This window comes from Ambystoma mexicanum, chromosome 1p (genome assembly GCF_040938575.1).
Source record: "Ambystoma mexicanum isolate Mex_15411 chromosome 1p, UKY_AmexF1_1, whole genome shotgun sequence".
NCBI lineage: Eukaryota > Metazoa > Chordata > Amphibia > Caudata > Ambystomatidae > Ambystoma > Ambystoma mexicanum.
Genome location: NC_090921.1, coordinates 1026409970 through 1026435861, shown reverse-complemented (window position 1 = coordinate 1026435861; position 25892 = coordinate 1026409970). Strand labels below are relative to the sequence as shown.

The 25892-nt window shown below is 41.2% G+C and overlaps 14 non-coding genes across 14 annotated transcripts; all 14 read left to right on the top strand.

Annotated features, from left to right (window-relative positions):
• Nucleotides 1-474: 474 nt before the first annotated feature.
• TRNAY-GUA (transfer RNA tyrosine (anticodon GUA)) lies at nucleotides 475-560 on the top strand. The gene is given in 2 exon segments: nucleotides 475-511; nucleotides 525-560. It is a non-coding gene; the product is annotated as a tRNA-Tyr (tRNA).
• A 1809-nt stretch (nucleotides 561-2369) lies between these two features.
• On the top strand, nucleotides 2370-2455 carry TRNAY-GUA (transfer RNA tyrosine (anticodon GUA)). The gene is given in 2 exon segments: nucleotides 2370-2406; nucleotides 2420-2455. It is a non-coding gene; the product is annotated as a tRNA-Tyr (tRNA).
• A 559-nt stretch (nucleotides 2456-3014) lies between these two features.
• On the top strand, nucleotides 3015-3100 carry TRNAY-AUA (transfer RNA tyrosine (anticodon AUA)). Its single transcript is given in 2 exon segments — nucleotides 3015-3051; nucleotides 3065-3100. It is a non-coding gene; the product is annotated as a tRNA-Tyr (tRNA).
• Nucleotides 3101-4261: 1161 nt separating this feature from the next.
• TRNAY-GUA (transfer RNA tyrosine (anticodon GUA)) lies at nucleotides 4262-4347 on the top strand. The gene is given in 2 exon segments: nucleotides 4262-4298; nucleotides 4312-4347. It is a non-coding gene; the product is annotated as a tRNA-Tyr (tRNA).
• Nucleotides 4348-6199: 1852 nt separating this feature from the next.
• On the top strand, nucleotides 6200-6285 carry TRNAY-AUA (transfer RNA tyrosine (anticodon AUA)). The gene is given in 2 exon segments: nucleotides 6200-6236; nucleotides 6250-6285. It is a non-coding gene; the product is annotated as a tRNA-Tyr (tRNA).
• A 560-nt stretch (nucleotides 6286-6845) lies between these two features.
• TRNAY-GUA (transfer RNA tyrosine (anticodon GUA)) lies at nucleotides 6846-6931 on the top strand. Its single transcript is given in 2 exon segments — nucleotides 6846-6882; nucleotides 6896-6931. It is a non-coding gene; the product is annotated as a tRNA-Tyr (tRNA).
• Nucleotides 6932-8740: 1809 nt separating this feature from the next.
• TRNAY-GUA (transfer RNA tyrosine (anticodon GUA)) lies at nucleotides 8741-8826 on the top strand. The gene is given in 2 exon segments: nucleotides 8741-8777; nucleotides 8791-8826. It is a non-coding gene; the product is annotated as a tRNA-Tyr (tRNA).
• A 1806-nt stretch (nucleotides 8827-10632) lies between these two features.
• Nucleotides 10633-10718, top strand: TRNAY-AUA (transfer RNA tyrosine (anticodon AUA)). Its single transcript is given in 2 exon segments — nucleotides 10633-10669; nucleotides 10683-10718. It is a non-coding gene; the product is annotated as a tRNA-Tyr (tRNA).
• Nucleotides 10719-15092: 4374 nt separating this feature from the next.
• Nucleotides 15093-15178, top strand: TRNAY-AUA (transfer RNA tyrosine (anticodon AUA)). Its single transcript is given in 2 exon segments — nucleotides 15093-15129; nucleotides 15143-15178. It is a non-coding gene; the product is annotated as a tRNA-Tyr (tRNA).
• A 1852-nt stretch (nucleotides 15179-17030) lies between these two features.
• Nucleotides 17031-17116, top strand: TRNAY-AUA (transfer RNA tyrosine (anticodon AUA)). The gene is given in 2 exon segments: nucleotides 17031-17067; nucleotides 17081-17116. It is a non-coding gene; the product is annotated as a tRNA-Tyr (tRNA).
• A 1206-nt stretch (nucleotides 17117-18322) lies between these two features.
• Nucleotides 18323-18408, top strand: TRNAY-AUA (transfer RNA tyrosine (anticodon AUA)). Its single transcript is given in 2 exon segments — nucleotides 18323-18359; nucleotides 18373-18408. It is a non-coding gene; the product is annotated as a tRNA-Tyr (tRNA).
• Nucleotides 18409-19571: 1163 nt separating this feature from the next.
• Nucleotides 19572-19657, top strand: TRNAY-GUA (transfer RNA tyrosine (anticodon GUA)). The gene is given in 2 exon segments: nucleotides 19572-19608; nucleotides 19622-19657. It is a non-coding gene; the product is annotated as a tRNA-Tyr (tRNA).
• A 559-nt stretch (nucleotides 19658-20216) lies between these two features.
• On the top strand, nucleotides 20217-20302 carry TRNAY-AUA (transfer RNA tyrosine (anticodon AUA)). Its single transcript is given in 2 exon segments — nucleotides 20217-20253; nucleotides 20267-20302. It is a non-coding gene; the product is annotated as a tRNA-Tyr (tRNA).
• Nucleotides 20303-21463: 1161 nt separating this feature from the next.
• Nucleotides 21464-21549, top strand: TRNAY-AUA (transfer RNA tyrosine (anticodon AUA)). Its single transcript is given in 2 exon segments — nucleotides 21464-21500; nucleotides 21514-21549. It is a non-coding gene; the product is annotated as a tRNA-Tyr (tRNA).
• The last annotated feature ends 4343 nt before the right edge of the window (nucleotides 21550-25892 follow it).

The following is a 25892-nucleotide window of genomic DNA, read 5'->3' as shown; positions in this document are numbered from 1 at the left end:
TTTCATCACTGAAAATAGATGCCTTTTGCTTTGAGGCTGTGGCCACGTTATTTTTCTGTCCGACACCAATCTTCGTTGTTTTCCTGTGAGGTATTTTGGATCCCCATCTCTTGCTATGAACTGACAAAACAGCAGAATCCCCTTGACAATCTTGATTTCTCAAGGGAAATGGGAGAACACTATACACCATCCAAGATATTAAAATATTGTCAAGGCCGAACACTGATGAATACTCTGAGGAGATGGCCTGTGAGGCGCCGCCTTTCAACTTTTCCTCCTTTGTATGGTGGTCAGTAACATGCGGGAGACTGCGGAGGGGGTCATTTTTTAAATTGTGAACTGATGTGCTTTTACTCAATTCGGGAACCTCACAAGCCCAATTTGTAGTATTTTGCACGAATTGCAAGAGATGTTTGAATGTCGACGGTTGAAGTGGAAGCTCGTATTGAGCTTGCTAGAGACTGATTTGCCAAGCCTTCGATAGCTCAGTTGGTAGAGCGGAGGACTGTAGTGGTAAAACATGCATCCTTAGGTCGCTGGTTCAAATCCGGCTCGAAGGACTTTTGCCAAATGCACATTTTATTGAATACTTGGAAAGTAAAATACTTGGAAAGTAAAATAACAGACAATTTATAATTATATTATATTTCATCACTGAAAATAGATCCCTTTTGCTTTGAGGCTGTGACCACGTTATTTTTCTGTCCAACACGAATCTTCATTGGTTTCCTGTGAGGTGTTTTGGATCCCCATCTCTTGCTATGAACTGACAAAACAGCAGAATCCCCTTGACAATCTTGATTTCTCAAAGGAAATGGGAGAACACCATACACCATCCAAGATATTAAAATATTGTCAAGGCCGAACACTGATGAATACTCTGAGGAGATGGCCTGTGAGGCGCCGCCTTTCAACTTTTCCTCCTTAGTATGGTGGTCAGTAACATGCGGGAGACTGCGGAGGCGGTCATTTTTTTAATTGGGAACTGATGTGCTTTTACTCAATTCGGGAACCTCACAAGCCAAATTTGTAGTATTTTGCACGAATTGCAAGAGATGTTTGCATGTCGACGGTTGAAGTGGAAGCTCGAATTGAGCTTTTTAGAGAATGGTTTGCCAAGCCTTCGATAGCTCAGTTGGTAGAGGAGAGGACTGTAGTGGTAAAACAGGCATCCTTAGGTCGCTGGTTCAAATCCGGCTCGAAGGACTTTTGCCAAATGCAAATTTTATTGAATACTTGGAAAGTAAAATACTTGGAAAATAGCATAACAGACAATTTATAATTATATTATATTTCATCACTGAAAATAGATGCCTTTTGCTTTGAGGCTGTGGCCACATTATTTTTCTGTCCAACACCAACCTTCTTTGGTTTCCTGTGAGGTGTTTTTTTGATCCCCATCTCTTGCTATGAACTGGCAAAACAGCATAATCCCCTTGACAATCTTGATTTCTCAAGGAAAATGAGAGAACACTATACACCATCCAAGATATTAAAATATTGTCAAGGCCCAACGAGGCTGAATACTCTGAGGAGATGGCCTTTGAGGTGCCGCCTTTCAACTTTTCCCCCTTAGTATGGTGGTCAGTAACATGCGGGAGACTGCGGAGGGGGTCATTTTTTTAATTGGGAACTGATGTGCTTTTACTCAATTCGGGAACCTCACAAGCCAAATTTGTAGTATTTTGCACGAATTGCAAGAGATGTTTACAAGTCGACGGTTGAAGTGGAAGCTCGTATTGAGTTTGCTAGAGAATGATTTGCCAAGCCTTCGATAGCTCGTCGCTGGTTCAAATCCGTCTCAAAGGACTTTTGCCAAGTGCACATTTTATTGAATACTTGGAAAGTAAAATACTTGGAAAGTAAAATAACAGACAATTTATAATTATATTATATTTCATCACTGAAAATAGATGCCTTTTGCTTTGAGGCTGTGGCCACGTTATTTTTCTGTCCGACACCAATCTTCGTTGGTTTCCTGTGAGGTATTTTGGATCCCCATCTCTTGCTATGAACTGACAAAACAGCAGAATCCCCTTGACAATCTTGATTTCTCAAGGGAAATGGGAGAACACTATACACCATCCAAGATATTAAAATATTGTCAAGGCCGAACACTGATGAATACTCTGAGGAGATGGCCTGTGAGGCACCGCCTTTCAACTTTTCCTCCTTATTATGGTGGTCAGTAACATGCGGGAGACTGCGGAGGGGGTCATTTTTTTAATTGTGAACTGATGTGCTTTTACTCAATTCGGGAACCTCACAAGCCAAATTTGTAGTATTTTGCACAAATTGCAAGAGATGTTTGAATGTCGACGGTTGAAGTGGAAGCTCGTATTGAGCTTGCTAGAGACTGATTTGCCAAGCCTTCGATAGCTCAGTTGGTAGAGCGGAGGACTGTAGTGGTAAAACAGGCATCCTTAGGTCGCTGGTTCAAATCCGGCTCGAAGGACTTTTGCCAAATGCACATTTTATTGAATACTTGGAAAGTAAAATACTTGGAAAGTAAAATAGCAGACAATTTATAATTATATTATATTTCATCACTGAAAATAGATGCCTTTTGCTTTGAGGCTGTGACCATGTTATATTTCTGTCCAACACGAATCTTCATTGGTTTCCTGTGAGGTGTTTTGGATCCCCATCTCTTGCTATGAACTGGCAAAACAGCAGAATCCCCTTGACAATCTTGATTTCTCAAGGGAAATGAGAGAACACTATACACCATCCAAGATATTAAAATATTGTCAAGGCCCAACGCGGCTGAATACTCTGAGGAGATGGCCTGTGAGGTGCCGCCTTTCAACTTTTCCCCCTTAGTATGGTGGTCAGTAACATGCGGGAGACTGCGGAGGGGGTCATTTTTTTAATTGGGAACTGATGTGCTTTTACTCAATTCGGGAACCTCACAAGCCAAATTTGTAGTATTTTGCACGAATTGCAAGAGATGTTTACAAGTCGACGGTTGAAGTGGAAGCTCGTATTGAGTTTGCTAGAGTTGATTTGCCAAGCCTTCGATAGCTCAGTTGGTAGAGCGGAGGACTATAGTGGTAAAACAGGCATCCTTAGGTCGCTGGTTCAAATCTAGCTCAAAGGACTTTTGCCAAATGCACATTTTATTGAATACTTGGAAAGTAAAATACTTGGAAAGTAAAATAACAGACAATTTATAATTATATTATATTTCATCACTGAAAATAGATGCCTTTTGCTTTGAGGCTGTGGCCACGTTATTTTTCTGTCCAACACGAATCTTCATTGGTTTCCTGTCAGGTGTTTTGGATCCCCATCTCTTGCTATGAACTGGCAAAACAGCAGAATCCCCTTGACAATCTTGATTTCTCAAGGGAAATGAGAGAACACTATACACCATCCAAGATATTAAAATATTGTCAAGGCCCAACACGGCTGAATACTCTGAGGAGATGGCCTGTGAGGCGCCGCCTTTCAACTTTTCCCCCTTAGTATAGTGGTCATTAACATGCGGGAGACTGCGGAGGGGGTCATTTTTTTAATTGGGAACTGATGTGCTTTTACTCAATTCGGGAACCTCACAAGCCAAATCTGTAGTATTTTGCACGAATTGCAAGATATGTTTACAAGTGGACGGTTGAAGTGGAAGCTCGTATTGAGTTTGCTAGAGAATGATTTGCCAAGCCTTCGATAGCTCGTCGCTGATTCAAATCCGGCTCAAAGGACTTTTGCCAAATGCACATTTTATTGAATACTTGGAAAGTAAAATACTTGGAAAGTAAAATAACAGACAATTTATAATTATATTATATTTCATCACTGAAAATAGATGCCTTTTGCTTTGAGGCTGTGGCCACGTTATTTTTCTGTCCGACACCAATCTTCGTTGGTTTCCTGTGAGGTATTTTGGATCCCCATCTCTTGCTATGAACTGACAAAACAGCAGAATCCCCTTGACAATCTTGATTTCTCAAGGGAAATGGGAGAACACTATACACCATCCAAGATATTAAAATATTGTCAAGGCCGAACACTGATGAATACTCTGAGGAGATGGCCTGTGAGGCACCGCCTTTCAACTTTTCCTCCTTATTATGGTGGTCAGTAACATGCGGGAGACTGCGGAGGGGGTCATTTTTTTAATTGTGAACTGATGTGCTTTTACTCAATTCGGGAACCTCACAAGCCAAATTTGTAGTATTTTGCACAAATTGCAAGAGATGTTTGAATGTCGACGGTTGAAGTGGAAGCTCGTATTGAGCTTGCTAGAGACTGATTTGCCAAGCCTTCGATAGCTCAGTTGGTAGAGCGGAGGACTGTAGTGGTAAAACAGGCATCCTTAGGTCGCTGGTTCAAATCCGGCTCGAAGGACTTTTGCCAAATGCACATTTTATTGAATACTTGGAAAGTAAAATACTTGGAAAGTAAAATAGCAGACAATTTATAATTATATTATATTTCATCACTGAAAATAGATGCCTTTTGCTTTGAGGCTGTGACCATGTTATATTTCTGTCCAACACGAATCTTCATTGGTTTCCTGTGAGGTGTTTTGGATCCCCATCTCTTGCTATGAACTGGCAAAACAGCAGAATCCCCTTGACAATCTTGATTTCTCAAGGGAAATGAGAGAACACTATACACCATCCAAGATATTAAAATATTGTCAAGGCCCAACGCGGCTGAATACTCTGAGGAGATGGCCTGTGAGGTGCCGCCTTTCAACTTTTCCCCCTTAGTATGGTGGTCAGTAACATGCGGGAGACTGCGGAGGGGGTCATTTTTTTAATTGGGAACTGATGTGCTTTTACTCAATTCGGGAACCTCACAAGCCAAATTTGTAGTATTTTGCACGAATTGCAAGAGATGTTTACAAGTCGACGGTTGAAGTGGAAGCTCGTATTGAGTTTGCTAGAGAATGATTTGCCAAGCCTTCGAAAGCTCAGTTGGTAGAGCGGAGGACTGTAGTGGTAAAACAGGCATCCTTAGGTCGCTGGTTCAAATCCGGCTTGAAGGACTTTTGCCAAATGCAAATTTTATTTAATACTTGGAAAGTAAAATACTTGGAAAATAAAATAACAGACAATTTATAATTATATTATATTTCATCACTGAAAATAGATGCCTTTTGCTTTGAGGCTGTGGCCACGTTATGTTTCTGTCCAACACCAATCTTCATTGGTTTCCTGTGAGGTGTTTCAGATCCCCATCTCTTGCTATGAACTGGCAAAACAGCAGAATCCCCTTGACAATCTTGATTTCTCAAGGGAAATGAGAGAACAGTATACACCATCCAAGATATTAAAATATTGTCAAGGCCCAACACGGCTGAATACTCTGAGGAGATGGCCTGTGAGGCGCCGCCTTTCAACTTTTCCCCCTTAGTATGGTGGTCAGTAACATGCGGGAGACTGCGGAGGGGGTCATTTTTTTCATTGGGAACTGATGTGCTTTTACTCAATTCGGGAACGTCACAAGCCAAATTTGTAGTATTTTGCACGAATTGCAAGAGATGTTTACAAGTCGACGGTTGAAGTGGAAGCTCGTATTGAGTTTGCTAGAGAACGATTTGCCAAGCCTTCGATAGCTCAGTTGGTAGAGCAGAGGACTGTAATGGTAAAACAGGCATCCTTAGGTGGCTGGTTTAAATCCGGCTCGAGGGACTTTTGCCAAATGCACATTTTATTGAATACTTGGAAAGTAAAATACTTGGAAAGTAAAATAACAGACAATTTATAATTATATTATATTTCATCACTGAAAATAGATGCCTTTTGCTTTGAGGCTGTGACCACGTTATTTTTCTGTCCAACACGAATTTTCATTGGTTTCCTGTGAGGTGTTTTGGATCCCCATCTCTTGCTATGAACTGGCAAAACAGCAGAATCCCCTTGACAATCTTGATTTCTCAAGAGAAATGAGAGAACACTATACACCATCCAAGATATTAAAATATTGTCAAGGCCCAACACGGCTGAATACTCTGAGGAGATGGCCTGTGAGGCGCCGCCTTTCAACTTTTCCCCCTTAGTATGGTGGTCAGTAACATGCGGGAGACTGCGGAGGGGGTCATTTTTTTCATTGGGAACTGATGTGCTTTTACTCAATTCGGGAACGTCACAAGCCAAATTTGTAGTATTTTGCACGAATTGCAAGAGATATTTACAAGTCGACGGTTGAAGTGGAAGCTCGTATTGAGTTTGCTAGAGAACGATTTGCCAAGCCTTCGATAGCTCAGTTGGTAGAGGGGAGGACTATAGTGGTAAAACAGGCATCCTTAGGTCGCTGGTTCAAATCCGGCTCGAAGGACTTTTGCCAAATGCACATTTTATTGAATACTTGGAAAGTAAAATACTTGGAAAGTAAAATAACAGACAATTTATAATTATATTATATTTCATCACTGAAAATAGATGCCTTTTGCTTTGAGGCTGTGGCCACGTTATTTTTCTGTCCGACACCAATCTTCGTTGTTTTCCTGTGAGGTATTTTGGATCCCCATCTCTTGCTATGAACTGACAAAACAGCAGAATCCCCTTGACAATCTTGATTTCTCAAGGGAAATGGGAGAACACTATACACCATCCAAGATATTAAAATATTGTCAAGGCCGAACACTGATGAATACTCTGAGGAGATGGCCTGTGAGGCGCCGCCTTTCAACTTTTCCTCCTTTGTATGGTGGTCAGTAACATGCGGGAGACTGCGGAGGGGGTCATTTTTTAAATTGTGAACTGATGTGCTTTTACTCAATTCGGGAACCTCACAAGCCCAATTTGTAGTATTTTGCACGAATTGCAAGAGATGTTTGAATGTCGACGGTTGAAGTGGAAGCTCGTATTGAGCTTGCTAGAGACTGATTTGCCAAGCCTTCGATAGCTCAGTTGGTAGAGCGGAGGACTGTAGTGGTAAAACATGCATCCTTAGGTCGCTGGTTCAAATCCGGCTCGAAGGACTTTTGCCAAATGCACATTTTATTGAATACTTGGAAAGTAAAATACTTGGAAAGTAAAATAACAGACAATTTATAATTATATTATATTTCATCACTGAAAATAGATCCCTTTTGCTTTGAGGCTGTGACCACGTTATTTTTCTGTCCAACACGAATCTTCATTGGTTTCCTGTGAGGTGTTTTGGATCCCCATCTCTTGCTATGAACTGACAAAACAGCAGAATCCCCTTGACAATCTTGATTTCTCAAAGGAAATGGGAGAACACCATACACCATCCAAGATATTAAAATATTGTCAAGGCCGAACACTGATGAATACTCTGAGGAGATGGCCTGTGAGGCGCCGCCTTTCAACTTTTCCTCCTTAGTATGGTGGTCAGTAACATGCGGGAGACTGCGGAGGCGGTCATTTTTTTAATTGGGAACTGATGTGCTTTTACTCAATTCGGGAACCTCACAAGCCAAATTTGTAGTATTTTGCACGAATTGCAAGAGATGTTTGCATGTCGACGGTTGAAGTGGAAGCTCGAATTGAGCTTTCTAGAGAATGGTTTGCCAAGCCTTCGATAGCTCAGTTGGTAGAGGAGAGGACTGTAGTGGTAAAACAGGCATCCTTAGGTCGCTGGTTCAAATCCGGCTCGAAGGACTTTTGCCAAATGCAAATTTTATTGAATACTTGGAAAGTAAAATACTTGGAAAATAGCATAACAGACAATTTATAATTATATTATATTTCATCACTGAAAATAGATGCCTTTTGCTTTGAGGCTGTGGCCACATTATTTTTCTGTCCAACACCAATCTTCTTTGGTTTCCTGTGAGGTGTTTTTTTGATCCCCATCTCTTGCTATGAACTGGCAAAACAGCATAATCCCCTTGACAATCTTGATTTCTCAAGGAAAATGAGAGAACACTATACACCATCCAAGATATTAAAATATTGTCAAGGCCCAACGAGGCTGAATACTCTGAGGAGATGGCCTTTGAGGTGCCGCCTTTCAACTTTTCCCCCTTAGTATGGTGGTCAGTAACATGCGGGAGACTGCGGAGGGGGTCATTTTTTTAATTGGGAACTGATGTGCTTTTACTCAATTCGGGAACCTCACAAGCCAAATTTGTAGTATTTTGCACGAATTGCAAGAGATGTTTACAAGTCGACGGTTGAAGTGGAAGCTCGTATTGAGTTTGCTAGAGAATGATTTGCCAAGCCTTCGATAGCTCGTCGCTGGTTCAAATCCGTCTCAAAGGACTTTTGCCAAGTGCACATTTTATTGAATACTTGGAAAGTAAAATACTTGGAAAGTAAAATAACAGACAATTTATAATTATATTATATTTCATCACTGAAAATAGATGCCTTTTGCTTTGAGGCTGTGGCCACGTTATTTTTCTGTCCGACACCAATCTTCGTTGGTTTCCTGTGAGGTATTTTGGATCCCCATCTCTTGCTATGAACTGACAAAACAGCAGAATCCCCTTGACAATCTTGATTTCTCAAGGGAAATGGGAGAACACTATACACCATCCAAGATATTAAAATATTGTCAAGGCCGAACACTGATGAATACTCTGAGGAGATGGCCTGTGAGGCACCGCCTTTCAACTTTTCCTCCTTATTATGGTGGTCAGTAACATGCGGGAGCCTGCGGAGGGGGTCATTTTTTTAATTGTGAACTGATGTGCTTTTACTCAATTCGGGAACCTCACAAGCCAAATTTGTAGTATTTTGCACAAATTGCAAGAGATGTTTGAATGTCGACGGTTGAAGTGGAAGCTCGTATTGAGCTTGCTAGAGACTGATTTGCCAAGCCTTCGATAGCTCAGTTGGTAGAGCGGAGGACTGTAGTGGTAAAACAGGCATCCTTAGGTCGCTGGTTCAAATCCGGCTCGAAGGACTTTTGCCAAATGCACATTTTATTGAATACTTGGAAAGTAAAATACTTGGAAAGTAAAATAGCAGACAATTTATAATTATATTATATTTCATCACTGAAAATAGATGCCTTTTGCTTTGAGGCTGTGACCATGTTATATTTCTGTCCAACACGAATCTTCATTGGTTTCCTGTGAGGTGTTTTGGATCCCCATCTCTTGCTATGAACTGGCAAAACAGCAGAATCCCCTTGACAATCTTGATTTCTCAAGGGAAATGAGAGAACACTATACACCATCCAAGATATTAAAATATTGTCAAGGCCCAACGCGGCTGAATACTCTGAGGAGATGGCCTGTGAGGTGCCGCCTTTCAACTTTTCCCCCTTAGTATGGTGGTCAGTAACATGCGGGAGACTGCGGAGGGGGTCATTTTTTTAATTGGGAACTGATGTGCTTTTACTCAATTCGGGAACCTCACAAGCCAAATTTGTAGTATTTTGCACGAATTGCAAGAGATGTTTACAAGTCGACGGTTGAAGTGGAAGCTCGTATTGAGTTTGCTAGAGTTGATTTGCCAAGCCTTCGATAGCTCAGTTGGTAGAGCGGAGGACTATAGTGGTAAAACAGGCATCCTTAGGTCTCTGGTTCAAATCTAGCTCAAAGGACTTTTGCCAAATGCACATTTTATTGAATACTTGGAAAGTAAAATACTTGGAAAGTAAAATAACAGACAATTTATAATTATATTATATTTCATCACTGAAAATAGATGCCTTTTGCTTTGAGGCTGTGGCCACGTTATTTTTCTGTCCAACACGAATCTTCATTGGTTTCCTGTCAGGTGTTTTGGATCCCCATCTCTTGCTATGAACTGGCAAAACAGCAGAATCCCCTTGACAATCTTGATTTCTCAAGGGAAATGAGAGAACACTATACACCATCCAAGATATTAAAATATTGTCAAGGCCCAACACGGCTGAATACTCTGAGGAGATGGCCTGTGAGGCGCCGCCTTTCAACTTTTCCCCCTTAGTATAGTGGTCATTAACATGCGGGAGACTGCGGAGGGGGTCATTTTTTTAATTGGGAACTGATGTGCTTTTACTCAATTCGGGAACCTCACAAGCCAAATTTGTAGTATTTTGCACGAATTGCAAGAGATGTTTACAAGTGGACGGTTGAAGTGGAAGCTTGTATTGAGTTTGCTAGAGAATGATTTGCCAAGCCTTCGATAGCTCGTCGCTGATTCAAATCCGGCTCAAAGGACTTTTGCCAAATGCACATTTTATTGAATACTTGGAAAGTAAAATACTTGGAAAGTAAAATAACAGACAATTTATAATTATATTATATTTCATCACTGAAAATAGATGCCTTTTGCTTTGAGGCTGTGGCCACATTATTTTTCTGTCCGACACCAATCTTCGTTGTTTTCCTGTGAGGTATTTTGGATCCCCATCTCTTGCTATGAACTGACAAAACAGCAGAATCCCCTTGACAATCTTGATTTCTCAAGGGAAATGGGAGAACACTATACACCATCCAAGATATTAAAATATTGTCAAGGCCGAACACTGATGAATACTCTGAGGAGATGGCCTGTGAGGCGCCGCCTTTCAACTTTTCCTCCTTTGTATGGTGGTCAGTAACATGCGGGAGACTGCGGAGGGGGTCATTTTTTAAATTGTGAACTGATGTGCTTTTACTCAATTCGGGAACGTCACAAGCCAAATTTGTAGTATTTTGCACGAATTGCAAGAGATGTTTACAAGTCGACGGTTGAAGTGGAAGCTCGTATTGAGTTTGCTAGAGAACGATTTGCCAAGCCTTCGATAGCTCAGTTGGTAGAGCAGAGGACTATAGTGGTAAAACAGGCATCCTTAGGTCGCTGGTTCAAATCCGGCTCGAAGGACTTTTGCCAAATGCACATTTTATTGAATACTTGGAAAGTAAAATACTTGGAAAGTAAAATAACAGACAATTTATAATTATATTATATTTCATCACTGAAAATAGATGCCTTTTGCTTTGAGGCTGTGGCCACGTTATTTTTCTGTCCGACACCAATCTTCGTTGTTTTCCTGTGAGGTATTTTGGATCCCCATCTCTTGCTATGAACTGACAAACAGCAGAATCCCCTTGACAATCTTGATTTCTCAAGGGAAATGGGAGAACACTATACACCATCCAAGATATTAAAATATTGTCAAGGCCGAACACTGATGAATACTCTGAGGAGATGGCCTGTGAGGCGCCGCCTTTCAACTTTTCCTCCTTTGTATGGTGGTCAGTAACATGCGGGAGACTGCGGAGGGGGTCATTTTTTAAATTGTGAACTGATGTGCTTTTACTCAATTCGGGAACCTCACAAGCCAAATTTGTAGTATTTTGCACGAATTGCAAGCGATGTTTACAAGTCGACGGTTGAAGTGGAAGCTCGTATTGAGTTTGCTAGAGTTGATTTGCCAAGCCTTCGGTAGCTCAGTTGGTAGAGCGTAGGACTGTAGTGGTAAAACAGGCATCCTTAGGTCACTGGTTCAAATCCGGTTCGAAGGACTTTTGCCAAATGCACATTTTATTGAATACTTGGAAAGTAAAATACTTGGAAAGTAAAATAACAGACAATTTATAATTATATTATATTTCATCACTGAAAATAGATGCCTTTTGCTTTGAGGCTGTGACCACGTTATTTTTCTGTCCAACACGAATCTTCATTGGTTTCCTGTGAGGTGTTTTGGATCCCCATCTCTTGCTATGAACTGGCAAAACAGCAGAATCCCCTTGACAATCTTGATTTCTCAAGAGAAATGAGAGAACACTATACACCATCCAAGATATTAAAATATTGTCAAGGCCCAACGCGGCTGAATACTCTGAGGAGATGGCCTGTGAGGTGCCGCCTTTCAACTTTTCCCCCTTAGTATGGTGGTCAGTAACATGCGGGCGACTGCGGAGGGGGTCATTTTTTTAATTGGGAACTGATGTGCTTTTACTCAATTCGGGAACCTCACAAGCCAAATTTGTAGTATTTTGCACGAATTGCAAGAGATGTTTACAAGTCGACGGTTGAAGTGGAAGCTCGTATTGAGTTTGCTAGAGAATGATTTGCCAAGCCTTCGAAAGCTCAGTTGATAGAGCGGAGGACTGTAGTGGTAAAACAGGCATCCTTAGGTCGCTGGTTCAAATCCGGCTCGAAGGACTTTTGCCAAATGCAAATTTTATTGAATACTTGGAAAGTAAAATACTTGGAAAATAAAATAACAGACAATTTATAATTATATTATATTTCATCACTGAAAATAGATGCCTTTTGCTTTGAGGCTGTGGCCACGTTATGTTTCTGTCCAACACCAATCTTCATTGGTTTCCTGTGAGGTGTTTCAGATCCCCATCTCTTGCTATGAACTGGCAAAACAGCAGAATCCCCTTGACAATCTTGATTTCTCAAGGGAAATGAGAGAACAGTATACACCATCCAAGATATTAAAATATTGTCAAGGCCCAACACGGCTGAATACTCTGAGGAGATGGCCTGTGAGGCGCGCCTTTCAACTTTTCCCCCTTAGTATGGTGGTCAGTAACATGCGGGAGACTGCGGAGGGGGTCATTTTTTTCATTGGGAACTGATGTGCTTTTACTCAATTCGGGAACGTCACAAGCCAAATTTGTAGTATTTTGCACGAATTGCAAGAGATGTTTACAAGTCGACGGTTGAAGTAGAAGCTCGTATTGAGTTTGCTAGAGAACTATTTGCTAAGCCTTCGATAGCTCAGTTGGTAGAGCAGAGGACTGTAATGGTAAAACAGGCATCCTTAGGTGGCTGGTTCAAATCCGGCTCGAGGGACTTTTGCCAAATGCACATTTTATTGAATACTTGGAAAGTAAAATACTTGGAAAGTAAAATAACAGACAATTTATAATTATATTATATTTCATCACTGAAAATAGATGCCTTTTGCTTTGAGGCTGTGGCCACGTTATTTTTCTGTCCGACACCAATCTTCGTTGGTTTCCTGTGAGGTATTTTGGATCCCCATCTCTTGCTATGAACTGACAAAACAGCAGAATCCCCTTGACAATCTTGATTTCTCAAGGGAAATGGGAGAACACTATACACCATCCAAGATATTAAAATATTGTCAAGGCCGAACACTGATGAATACTCTGAGGAGATGGCCTGTGAGGCGCCGCCTTTCAACTTTTCCTCCTTTGTATGGTGGTCAGTAACATGCGGGAGACTGCGGAGGGGGTCATTTTTTTAATTGTGAACTGATGTGCTTTTACTCAATTCGGGAACCTCACAAGCCAAATTTGTAGTATTTTGCACGAATTGCAAGAGATGTTTGAAGTGGAAGCTTGTATTGAGCTTGCTAGAGACTGATTTGCTAAGCCTTCGATAGCTCAGTTGGTAGAGCAGAGGACTGTAGTGGTAAAACAGGCATCCTTAGGTCGCTGGTTCAAATCCAGATTGAAGGACTTTTTGCCAAATGCAAATTTTATTGAATACTTGGAAAGTAAAATGCTTGGAAAATAAAATAACAGACAATTTATAATTATATTATATTTCATCACTGAAAATAGATGCCTTTTGCTTTGAGGCTGTGGCCACGTTATGTTTCTGTCCGACACCAATCTTCGTTGGTTTCCTGTGAGGTGTTTTGGATCCCCATCTCTTGCTATGAACTGACAAAACAGCAGAATCCCCTTGACAATCTTGATTTCTCAAGGGAAATGGGAGAACACTATACACCATCCAAGATATTAAAATATTGTCAAGGCCCAACACGGCTGAATACTCTGAGGAGATGGCCTGTGAGGCGCGCCTTTCAACTTTTCCCCCTTAGTATGGTGGTCAGTAACATGCGGGAGACTGCGGAGGGGGTCATTTTTTTAATTGGGAACTGATGTGCTTTTACTCAATTCGGGAACCTCACAAGCCAAATTTGTAGTATTTTGCACGAATTGCAAGAGATGTTTACAAGTCGACGGTTGAAGTGGAAGCTCGTATTGAGTTTGCTAGAGAATGATTTGCCAAGCCTTCGATAGCTCGTCGCTGGTTCAAATCCGGCTCAAAGGACTTTTGTCAAATGCACATTTTATTGAATACTTGGAAAGTAAAATACTTGGAAAGTAAAATAACAGACAATTTATAATTATATTATATTTCATCACTGAAAATAGATGCCTTTTGCTTTGAGGCTGTGGCCACGTTATTTTTCTGTCCGACACCAATCTTCGTTGGTTTCCTGTGAGGTATTTTGGATCCCCATCTCTTGCTATGAACTGACAAAACAGCAGAATCCCCTTGACAATCTTGATTTCTCAAGGGAAATGGGAGAACACTATACACCATCCAAGATATTAAAATATTGTCAAGGCCGAACACTGATGAATACTCTGAGGAGATGGCCTGTGAGGCGCCGCCTTTCAACTTTTCCTCCTTAGCATGGTGGTCAGTAACATGCGGGAGACTGCGGAGGGGGTCATTTTTTTAATTGTGAACTGATGTGCTTTTACTCAATTCGGGAACCTCACAAGCCAAATTTGTAGTATTTTGCACGAATTGCAAGAGATGTTTGAATGTCGACGGTTGAAGTGGAAGCTCGTATTGAGCTTGCTAGAGACTGATTTTCCAAGCCTTCGATAGCTCAGTTGGTACAGCGGAGGACTGTAGTGGTAAAACAGGCATCCTTAGATCGCTGGTCCAAATCCGGCTCGAAGGACTTTTGCCAAATGCACATTTTATTGAATACTTGGAAAGTAAAATACTTGGAAAGTAAAATAACAGACAATTTATAATTATATTATATTTCATCACTGAAAATAGATGCCTTTTGCTTTGAGGCTGTGGCCACGTTATTTTTCTGTCCAACACGAATCTTCATTGGTTTCCTGTCAGGTGTTTTGGATCCCCATCTCTTGCTATGAACTGGCAAAACAGCAGAATCCCCTTGACAATCTTGATTTCTCAAGGGAAATGAGAGAACAGTATACACCATCCAAGATATTAAAATATTGTCAAGGCCCAACACGGCTGAATACTCTGAGGAGATGGCCTGTGAGGCGCCGTCTTTCAACTTTTCCCCCTTAGTATGGTGGTCAGTAACATGCGGGAGACTGCGGAGGGGGTCATTTTTTTAATTGGGAACTGATGTGCTTTTACTCAATTCGGGAACGTCACAAGCCAAATTTGTAGTATTTTGCACGAATTGCAAGAGATGTTTACAAGTCGACGGTTGAAGTGGAAGCTCGTATTGAGTTTGCTAGAGAATGATTTGCCAAGCCTTCGATAGCTCAGTTGGTAGAGCGGAGGACTATAGTGGTAAAACAGGCATCCTTAGGTCGCTGGTTCAAATCCAGCTCGAAGGACTTTTGCCAAATGCACATTTTATTGAATACTTGGAAAGTAAAATACTTGGAAAGTAAAATAACAGACAATTTATAATTATATTATATTTCATCACTGAAAATAGATGCCTTTTGCTTTGAGGCTGTGACCACGTTATTTTTCTGTCCAACACGAATCTTCATTGGTTTCCTGTGAGGTGTTTTGGATCCCCATCTCTTGCTATGAACTGGCAAAACAGCAGAATCCCCTTGACAATCTTGATTTCTCAAGAGAAATGAGAGAACACTATACACCATCCAAGATATTAAAAAATTGTCAAGGCCCAACGCGGCTGAATACTCTGAGGAGATGGCCTGTGAGGTGCCGCCTTTCAACTTTTCCCCCTTAGTATGGTGGTCAGTAACATGCGGGCGACTGCGGAGGGGGTCATTTTTTTAATTGGGAACTGATGTGCTTTTACTCAATTCGGGAACCTCACAAGCCAAATTTGTAGTATTTTGCACGAATTGCAAGAGATGTTTACAAGTCGACGGTTGAAGTGGAAGCTCGTATTGAGTTTGCTAGAGAATGATTTGCCAAGCCTTCGAAAGCTCAGTTGGTAGAGCGGAGGACTGTAGTGGTAAAACAGGCATCCTTAGGTCGCTGGTTCAAATCCGGCTTGAAGGACTTTTGCCAAATGCAAATTTTATTGAATACTTGGAAAGTAAAATACTTGGAAAATAAAATAACAGACAATTTATAATTATATTATATTTCATCACTGAAAATAGATGCCTTTTGCTTTGAGGCTGTGGCCACGTTATGTTTCTGTCCAACACCAATCTTCATTGGTTTCCTGTGAGGTGTTTCAGATCCCCATCTCTTGCTATGAACTGGCAAAACAGCAGAATCCCCTTGACAATCTTGATTTCTCAAGGGAAATGAGAGAACAGTATACACCATCCAAGATATTAAAATATTGTCAAGGCCCAACACGGCTGAATACTCTGAGGAGATGGCCTGTGAGGCGCCGCCTTTCAACTTTTCCCCCTTAGTATGGTGGTCAGTAACATGCGGGAGACTGCGGAGGGGGTCATTTTTTTCATTGGGAACTGATGTGCTTTTACTCAATTCGGGAACGTCACAAGCCAAATTTGTAGTATTTTGCACGAATTGCAAGAGATGTTTACAAGTCGACGGTTGAAGTGGAAGCTCGTATTGAGTTTGCTAGAGAACGATTTGCCAAGCCTTCGATAGCTCAGTTGGTAGAGCAGAGGACTGTAATGGTAAAACAGGCATCCTTAGGTGGCTGGTTTAAATCCGGCTCGAGGGACTTTTGCCAAATGCACATTTTATTGAATACTTGGAAAGTAAAATACTTGGAAAGTAAAATAACAGACAATTTATAATTATATTATATTTCATCACTGAAAATAGATGCCTTTTGCTTTGAGGCTGTGACCACGTTATTTTTCTGTCCAACACGAATCTTCATTGGTTTCCTGTGAGGTGTTTTGGATCCCCATCTCTTGCTATGAACTGGCAAAACAGCAGAATCCCCTTGACAATCTTGATTTCTCAAGAGAAATGAGAGAACACTATACACCATCCAAGATATTAAAATATTGTCAAGGCCCAACACGGCTGAATACTCTGAGGAGATGGCCTGTGAGGCGCCGCCTTTCAACTTTTCCCCCTTAGTATGGTGGTCAGTAACATGCGGGAGACTGCGGAGGGGGTCATTTTTTTCATTGGGAACTGATGTGCTTTTACTCAATTCGGGAACGTCACAAGCCAAATTTGTAGTATTTTGCACGAATTGCAAGAGATGTTTACAAGTCGACGGTTGAAGTGGAAGCTCGTATTGAGTTTGCTAGAGAACGATTTGCCAAGCCTTCGATAGCTCAGTTGGTAGAGGGGAGGACTATAGTGGTAAAACAGGCATCCTTAGGTCGCTGGTTCAAATCCGGCTCGAAGGACTTTTGCCAAATGCACATTTTATTGAATACTTGGAAAGTAAAATACTTGGAAAATAAAATAACAGACAATTTATAATTATATTATATTTCATCACTGAAAATAGATGCCTTTTGCTTTGAGGCTGTGGCCACGTTATGTTTCTGTCCAACACCAATCTTCATTGGTTTCCTGTGAGGTGTTTCAGATCCCCATCTCTTGCTATGAACTGGCAAAACAGCAGAATCCCCTTGACAATCTTGATTTCTCAAGGGAAATGAGAGAACAGTATACACCATCCAAGATATTAAAATATTGTCAAGGCCCAACACGGCTGAATACTCTGAGGAGATGGCCTGTGAGGCGCCGCCTTTCAACTTTTCCCCCGTAGTATGGTGGTCAGTAACATGCGGGAGACTGCGGAGGGGGTCATTTTTTTCATTGGGAACTGATGTGCTTTTACTCAATTCGGGAAGGTCACAAGCCAAATTTGTAGTATTTTGCACGAATTGCAAGAGATGTTTACAAGTCGACGGTTGAAGTGGAAGCTCGTATTGAGTTTGCTAGAGAACGATTTGCCAAGCCTTCGATAGCTCAGTTGGTAGAGCAGAGGACTGTAATGGTAAAACAGGCATCCTTAGGTGGCTGGTTTAAATCCGGCTCGAGGGACTTTTGCCAAATGCACATTTTATTGAATACTTGGAAAGTAAAATACTTGGAAAGTAAAATAACAGACAATTTATAATTATATTATATTTCATCACTGAAAATAGATGCCTTTTGCTTTGAGGCTGTGACCACGTTATTTTTCTGTCCAACACGAATCTTCATTGGTTTCCTGTGAGGTGTTTTGGATCCCCATCTCTTGCTATGAACTGGCAAAACAGCAGAATCCCCTTGACAATCTTGATTTCTCAAGAGAAATGAGAGAACACTATACACCATCCAAGATATTAAAATATTGTCAAGGCCCAACACGGCTGAATACTCTGAGGAGATGGCCTGTGAGGCGCCGCCTTTCAACTTTTCCCCCTTAGTATGGTGGTCAGTAACATGCGGGAGACTGCGGAGGGGGTCATTTTTTTCATTGGGAACTGATGTGCTTTTACTCAATTCGGGAACGTCACAAGCCAAATTTGTAGTATTTTGCACGAATTGCAAGAGATGTTTACAAGTCGACGGTTGAAGTGGAAGCTCGTATTGAGTTTGCTAGAGAACGATTTGCCAAGCCTTCGATAGCTCAGTTGGTAGAGGGGAGGACTATAGTGGTAAAACAGGCATCCTTAGGTCGCTGTTTCAAATCCGGCTCGAAGGACTTTTGCCAAATGCACATTTTATTGAATACTTGGAAAGTAAAATACTTGGAAAGTAAAATAACAGACAATTTATAATTATATTATATTTCATCACTGAAAATAGATGCCTTTTGCTTTGAGGCTGTGGCCACATTATTTTTCTGTCCAACACCAATCTTCTTTGGTTTCCTGTGAGGTGTTTTTTTGATCCCCATCTCTTGCTATGAACTGGCAAAACAGCATAATCCCCTTGACAATCTTGATTTCTCAAGGAAAATGAGAGAACACTATACACCATCCAAGATATTAAAATATTGTCAAGGCCCAACGAGGCTGAATACTCTGAGGAGATGGCCTTTGAGGTGCCGCCTTTCAACTTTTCCCCCTTAGTATGGTGGTCAGTAACATGCGGGAGACTGCGGAGGGGGTCATTTTTTTAATTGGGAACTGATGTGCTTTTACTCAATTCGGGAACCTCACAAGCCAAATTTGTAGTATTTTGCACGAATTGCAAGAGATGTTTACAAGTCGACGGTTGAAGTGGAAGCTCGTATTGAGTTTGCTAGAGAATGATTTGCCAAGCCTTCGATAGCTCGTCGCTGGTTCAAATCCGTCTCAAAGGACTTTTGCCAAGTGCACATTTTATTGAATACTTGGAAAGTAAAATACTTGGAAAGTAAAATAACAGACAATTTATAATTATATTATATTTCATCACTGAAAATAGATGCCTTTTGCTTTGAGGCTGTGGCCACGTTATTTTTCTGTCCGACACCAATCTTCGTTGGTTTCCTGTGAGGTATTTTGGATCCCCATCTCTTGCTATGAACTGACAAAACAGCAGAATCCCCTTGACAATCTTGATTTCTCAAGGGAAATGGGAGAACACTATACACCATCCAAGATATTAAAATATTGTCAAGGCCGAACACTGATGAATACTCTGAGGAGATGGCCTGTGAGGCACCGCCTTTCAACTTTTCCTCCTTATTATGGTGGTCAGTAACATGCGGGAGACTGCGGAGGGGGTCATTTTTTTAATTGTGAACTGATGTGCTTTTACTCAATTCGGGAACCTCACAAGCCAAATTTGTAGTATTTTGCACAAATTGCAAGAGATGTTTGAATGTCGACGGTTGAAGTGGAAGCTCGTATTGAGCTTGCTAGAGACTGATTTGCCAAGCCTTCGATAGCTCAGTTGGTAGAGCGGAGGACTGTAGTGTTAAAACAGGCATCCTTAGGTCGCTGGTTCAAATCCGGCTCGAAGGACTTTTGCCAAATGCACATTTTATTGAATACTTGGAAAGTAAAATACTTGGAAAGTAAAATAGCAGACAATTTATAATTATATTATATTTCATCACTGAAAATAGATGCCTTTTGCTTTGAGGCTGTGACCATGTTATATTTCTGTCCAACACGAATCTTCATTGGTTTCCTGTGAGGTGTTTTGGATCCCCATCTCTTGCTATGAACTGGCAAAACAGCAGAATCCCCTTGACAATCTTGATTTCTCAAGGGAAATGAGAGAACACTATACACCATCCAAGATATTAAAATATTGTCAAGGCCCAACGCGGCTGAATACTCTGAGGAGATGGCCTGTGAGGTGCCGCCTTTCAACTTTTCCCCCTTAGTATGGTGGTCAGTAACATGCGGGAGACTGCGGAGGGGGTCATTTTTTTAATTGGGAACTGATGTGCTTTTACTCAATTCGGGAACCTCACAAGCCAAATTTGTAGTATTTTGCACGAATTGCAAGAGATGTTTACAAGTCGACGGTTGAAGTGGAAGCTCGTATTGAGTTTGCTAGAGTTGATTTGCCAAGCCTTCGATAGCTCAGTTGGTAGAGCGGAGGACTATAGTGGTAAAACAGGCATCCTTAGGTCGCTGGTTCAAATCTAGCTCAAAGGACTTTTGCCAAATGCACATTTTATTGAATACTTGGAAAGTAAAATACTTGGAAAGTAAAATAACAGACAATTTATAATTATATTATATTTCATCACTGAAAATAGATGCCTTTTGCTTTGAGGCTGTGGCCACGTTATTTTTCTGTCCAACACGAATCTTCATTGGTTTCCTGTCAGGTGTTTTGGATCCCCATCTCTTGCTATGAACTGGCAAAACAGCAGAATCCCCTTGACAATCTTGATTTCTCAAGGGAAATGAGAGAACACTATACACCATCCAAGATATTAAAATATTGTCAAGGCCCAACACGGCTGAATACTCTGAGGAGATGGCCTGTGAGGCGCCGCCTTTCAACTTTTCCCCCTTAGTATAGTGGTCATTAACATGCGGGAGACTGCGGAGGGGGTCATTTTTTTAATTGGGAACTGATGTGCTTTTACTCAATTCGGGAACCTCACAAGCCAAATTTGTAGTATTTTGCACGAATTGCAAGAGATGTTTACAAGTGGACGGTTGAAGTGGAAGCTCGTATTGAGTTTGCTAGAGAATGATTTGCCAAGCCTTCGATAGCTCGTCGCTGATTCAAATCCGGCTCAAAGGACTTTTGCCAAATGCACATTTTATTGAATACTTGGAAAGTAAAATACTTGGAAAGTAAAATAACAGACAATTTATAATTATATTATATTTCATCACTGAAAATAGATGCCTTTTGCTTTGAGGCTGTGGCCACATTATTTTTCTGTCCGACACCAATCTTCGTTGTTTTCCTGTGAGGTATTTTGGATCCCCATCTCTTGCTATGAACTGACAAAACAGCAGAATCCCCTTGACAATCTTGATTTCTCAAGGGAAATGGGAGAACACTATACACCATCCAAGATATTAAAATATTGTCAAGGCCGAACACTGATGAATACTCTGAGGAGATGGCCTGTGAGGCGCCGCCTTTCAACTTTTCCTCCTTTGTATGGTGGTCAGTAACATGCGGGAGACTGCGGAGGGGGTCATTTTTTAAATTGTGAACTGATGTGCTTTTACTCAATTCGGGAACGTCACAAGCCAAATTTGTAGTATTTTGCACGAATTGCAAGAGATGTTTACAAGTCGACGGTTGAAGTGGAAGCTCGTATTGAGTTTGCTAGAGAACGATTTGCCAAGCCTTCGATAGCTCAGTTGGTAGAGCAGAGGACTATAGTGGTAAAACAGGCATCCTTAGGTCGCTGGTTCAAATCCGGCTCGAAGGACTTTTGCCAAATGCACATTTTATTGAATACTTGGAAAGTAAAATACTTGGAAAGTAAAATAACAGACAATTTATAATTATATTATATTTCATCACTGAAAATAGATGCCTTTTGCTTTGAGGCTGTGGCCACGTTATTTTTCTGTCCGACACCAATCTTCGTTGTTTTCCTGTGAGGTATTTTGGATCCCCATCTCTTGCTATGAACTGACAAACAGCAGAATCCCCTTGACAATCTTGATTTCTCAAGGGAAATGGGAGAACACTATACACCATCCAAGATATTAAAATATTGTCAAGGCCGAACACTGATGAATACTCTGAGGAGATGGCCTGTGAGGCGCCGCCTTTCAACTTTTCCTCCTTTGTATGGTGGTCAGTAACATGCGGGAGACTGCGGAGGGGGTCATTTTTTAAATTGTGAACTGATGTGCTTTTACTCAATTCGGGAACCTCACAAGCCAAATTTGTAGTATTTTGCACGAATTGCAAGCGATGTTTACAAGTCGACGGTTGAAGTGGAAGCTCGTATTGAGTTTGCTAGAGTTGATTTGCCAAGCCTTCGGTAGCTCAGTTGGTAGAGCGGAGGACTGTAGTAGTAAAACAGGCATCCTTAGGTCACTGGTTCAAATCCGGTTCGAAGGACTTTTGCCAAATGCACATTTTATTGAATACTTGGAAAGTAAAATACTTGGAAAGTAAAATAACAGACAATTTATAATTATATTATATTTCATCACTGAAAATAGATGCCTTTTGCTTTGAGGCTGTGACCACGTTATTTTTCTGTCCAACACGAATCTTCATTGGTTTCCTGTGAGGTGTTTTGGATCCCCATCTCTTGCTATGAACTGGCAAAACAGCAGAATCCCCTTGACAATCTTGATTTCTCAAGGGAAATGAGAGAACAGTATACACCATCCAAGATATTAAAAAATTGTCAAGGCCCAACGCGGCTGAATACTCTGAGGAGATGGCCTGTGAGGTGCCGCCTTTCAACTTTTCCCCCTTAGTATGGTGGTCAGTAACATGCGGGCGACTGCGGAGGGGGTCATTTTTTTAATTGGGAACTGATGTGCTTTTACTCAATTCGGGAACCTCACAAGCCAAATTTGTAGTATTTTGCACGAATTGCAAGAGATGTTTACAAGTCGACGGTTGAAGTGGAAGCTCGTATTGAGTTTGCTAGAGAATGATTTGCCAAGCCTTCGAAAGCTCAGTTGGTAGAGCGGAGGACTGTAGTGGTAAAACAGGCATCCTTAGGTCGCTGGTTCAAATCCGGCTTGAAGGACTTTTGCCAAATGCAAATTTTATTGAATACTTGGAAAGTAAAATACTTGGAAAATAAAATAACAGACAATTTATAATTATATTATATTTCATCACTGAAAATAGATGCCTTTTGCTTTGAGGCTGTGGCCACGTTATGTTTCTGTCCAACACCAATCTTCATTGGTTTCCTGTGAGGTGTTTCAGATCCCCATCTCTTGCTATGAACTGGCAAAACAGCAGAATCCCCTTGACAATCTTGATTTCTCAAGGGAAATGAGAGAACAGTATACACCATCCAAGATATTAAAATATTGTCAAGGCCCAACACGGCTGAATACTCTGAGGAGATGGCCTGTGAGGCGCCGCCTTTCAACTTTTCCCCCTTAGTATGGTGGTCAGTAACATGCGGGAGACTGCGGAGGGGGTCATTTTTTTAATTGGGAACTGATGTGCTTTTACTCAATTCGGGAACGTCACAAGCCAAATTTGTAGTATTTTGCACGAATTGCAAGAGATGTTTACAAGTCGACGGTTGAAGTGGAAGCTCGTATTGAGTTTGCTAGAGAACAATTTGCCAAGCCTTCGATAGCTCAGTTGGTAGAGCAGAAGACTGTAAGGGTAAAACAGGCATCCTTAGGTGGCTGGTTCAAATCCGGCTCGAGGGACTTTTGCCAAATGCACATTTTATTGAATACTTGGAAAGTAAAATACTTGGAAAGTAAAATAACAGACAATTTATAATTATATTATATTTCATCACTGAAAATAGATGCCTTTTGCTTTGAGGCTGTGACCACGTTATTTTTCTGTCCAACACGAATCTTCATTGGTTTCCTGTGAGGTGTTTTGGATCCCCATCTCTTGCTATGAACTGGCAAAACAGCAGAATCCCCTTGACAATCTTGATTTCTCAAGAGAAATGAGAGAACACTATACACCATCCAAGATATTAAAATATTGTCAAGGCCCAACGCGGCTGAATACTCTGAGGAGATGGCCTGTGAGGTGCCGCCTTTCAACTTTTCCCCCTTAGTATGGTGGTCAGTAACATGCGGGCGACTGCGGAGGGGGTCATTTTTTTAATTGGGAACTGATGTGCTTTTACTCAATTCGGGAACCTCACAAGCCAAATTTGTAGTATTTTGCACGAATTGCAAGAGATGTTTACAAGTCGACGGTTGAAGTGGAAGCTCGTATTGAGTTTGCTAGAGAATGATTTGCCAAGCATTCGAAAGCTCAGTTGATAGAGCGGAGGACTGTAGTGGTAAAACAGGCATCCTTAGGTCGCTGGTTCAAATCCGGCTCGAAGGACTTTTGCCAAATGCAAATTTTATTGAATACTTGGAAAGTAAAATACTTGGAAAATAAAATAACAGACAATTTATAATTATATTATATTTCATCACTGAAAATAGATGCCTTTTGCTTTGAGGCTGTGGCCACGTTATGTTTCTGTCCAACACCAATCTTCATTGGTTTCCTGTGAGGTGTTTCAGATCCCCATCTCTTGCTATGAACTGGCAAAACAGCAGAATCCCCTTGACAATCTTGATTTCTCAAGGGAAATGAGAGAACAGTATACACCATCCAAGATATTAAAATATTGTCAAGGCCCAACACGGCTGAATACTCTGAGGAGATGGCCTGTGAGGCGCGCCTTTCAACTTTTCCCCCTTAGTATGGTGGTCAGTAACATGCGGGAGACTGCGGAGGGGGTCATTTTTTTCATTGGGAACTGATGTGCTTTTACTCAATTCGGGAACGTCACAAGCCAAATTTGTAGTATTTTGCACGAATTGCAAGAGATGTTTACAAGTCGACGGTTGAAGTAGAAGCTCGTATTGAGTTTGCTAGAGAACTATTTGCCAAGCCTTCGATAGCTCAGTTGGTAGAGCAGAGGACTGTAATGGTAAAACAGGCATCCTTAGGTGGCTGGTTCAAATCCGGCTCGAGGGACTTTTGCCAAATGCACATTTTATTGAATACTTGGAAAGTAAAATACTTGGAAAGTAAAATAACAGACAATTTATAATTATATTATATTTCATCACTGAAAATAGATGCCTTTTGCTTTGAGGCTGTGGCCACGTTATTTTTCTGTCCGACACCAATCTTCGTTGGTTTCCTGTGAGGTATTTTGGATCCCCATCTCTTGCTATGAACTGACAAAACAGCAGAATCCCCTTGACAATCTTGATTTCTCAAGGGAAATGGGAGAACACTATACACCATCCAAGATATTAAAATATTGTCAAGGCCGAACACTGATGAATACTCTGAGGAGATGGCCTGTGAGGCGCCGCCTTTCAACTTTTCCTCCTTTGTATGGTGGTCAGTAACATGCGGGAGACTGCGGAGGGGGTCATTTTTTTAATTGTGAACTGATGTGCTTTTACTCAATTCGGGAACCTCACAAGCCAAATTTGTAGTATTTTGCACGAATTGCAAGAGATGTTTGAAGTGGAAGCTTGTATTGAGCTTGCTAGAGACTGATTTGCTAAGCCTTCGATAGCTCAGTTGGTAGAGCAGAGGACTGTAGTGGTAAAACAGGCATCCTTAGGTCGCTGGTTCAAATCCAGATTGAAGGACTTTTTGCCAAATGCAAATTTTATTGAATACTTGGAAAGTAAAATGCTTGGAAAATAAAATAACAGACAATTTATAATTATATTATATTTCATCACTGAAAATAGATGCCTTTTGCTTTGAGGCTGTGGCCACGTTATGTTTCTGTCCGACACCAATCTTCGTTGGTTTCCTGTGAGGTGTTTTGGATCCCCATCTCTTGCTATGAACTGACAAAACAGCAGAATCCCCTTGACAATCTTGATTTCTCAAGGGAAATGGGAGAACACTATACACCATCCAAGATATTAAAATATTGTCAAGGCCCAACACGGCTGAATACTCTGAGGAGATGGCCTGTGAGGCGCGCCTTTCAACTTTTCCCCCTTAGTATGGTGGTCAGTAACATGCGGGAGACTGCGGAGGGGGTCATTTTTTTAATTGGGAACTGATGTGCTTTTACTCAATTCGGGAACCTCACAAGCCAAATTTGTAGTATTTTGCACG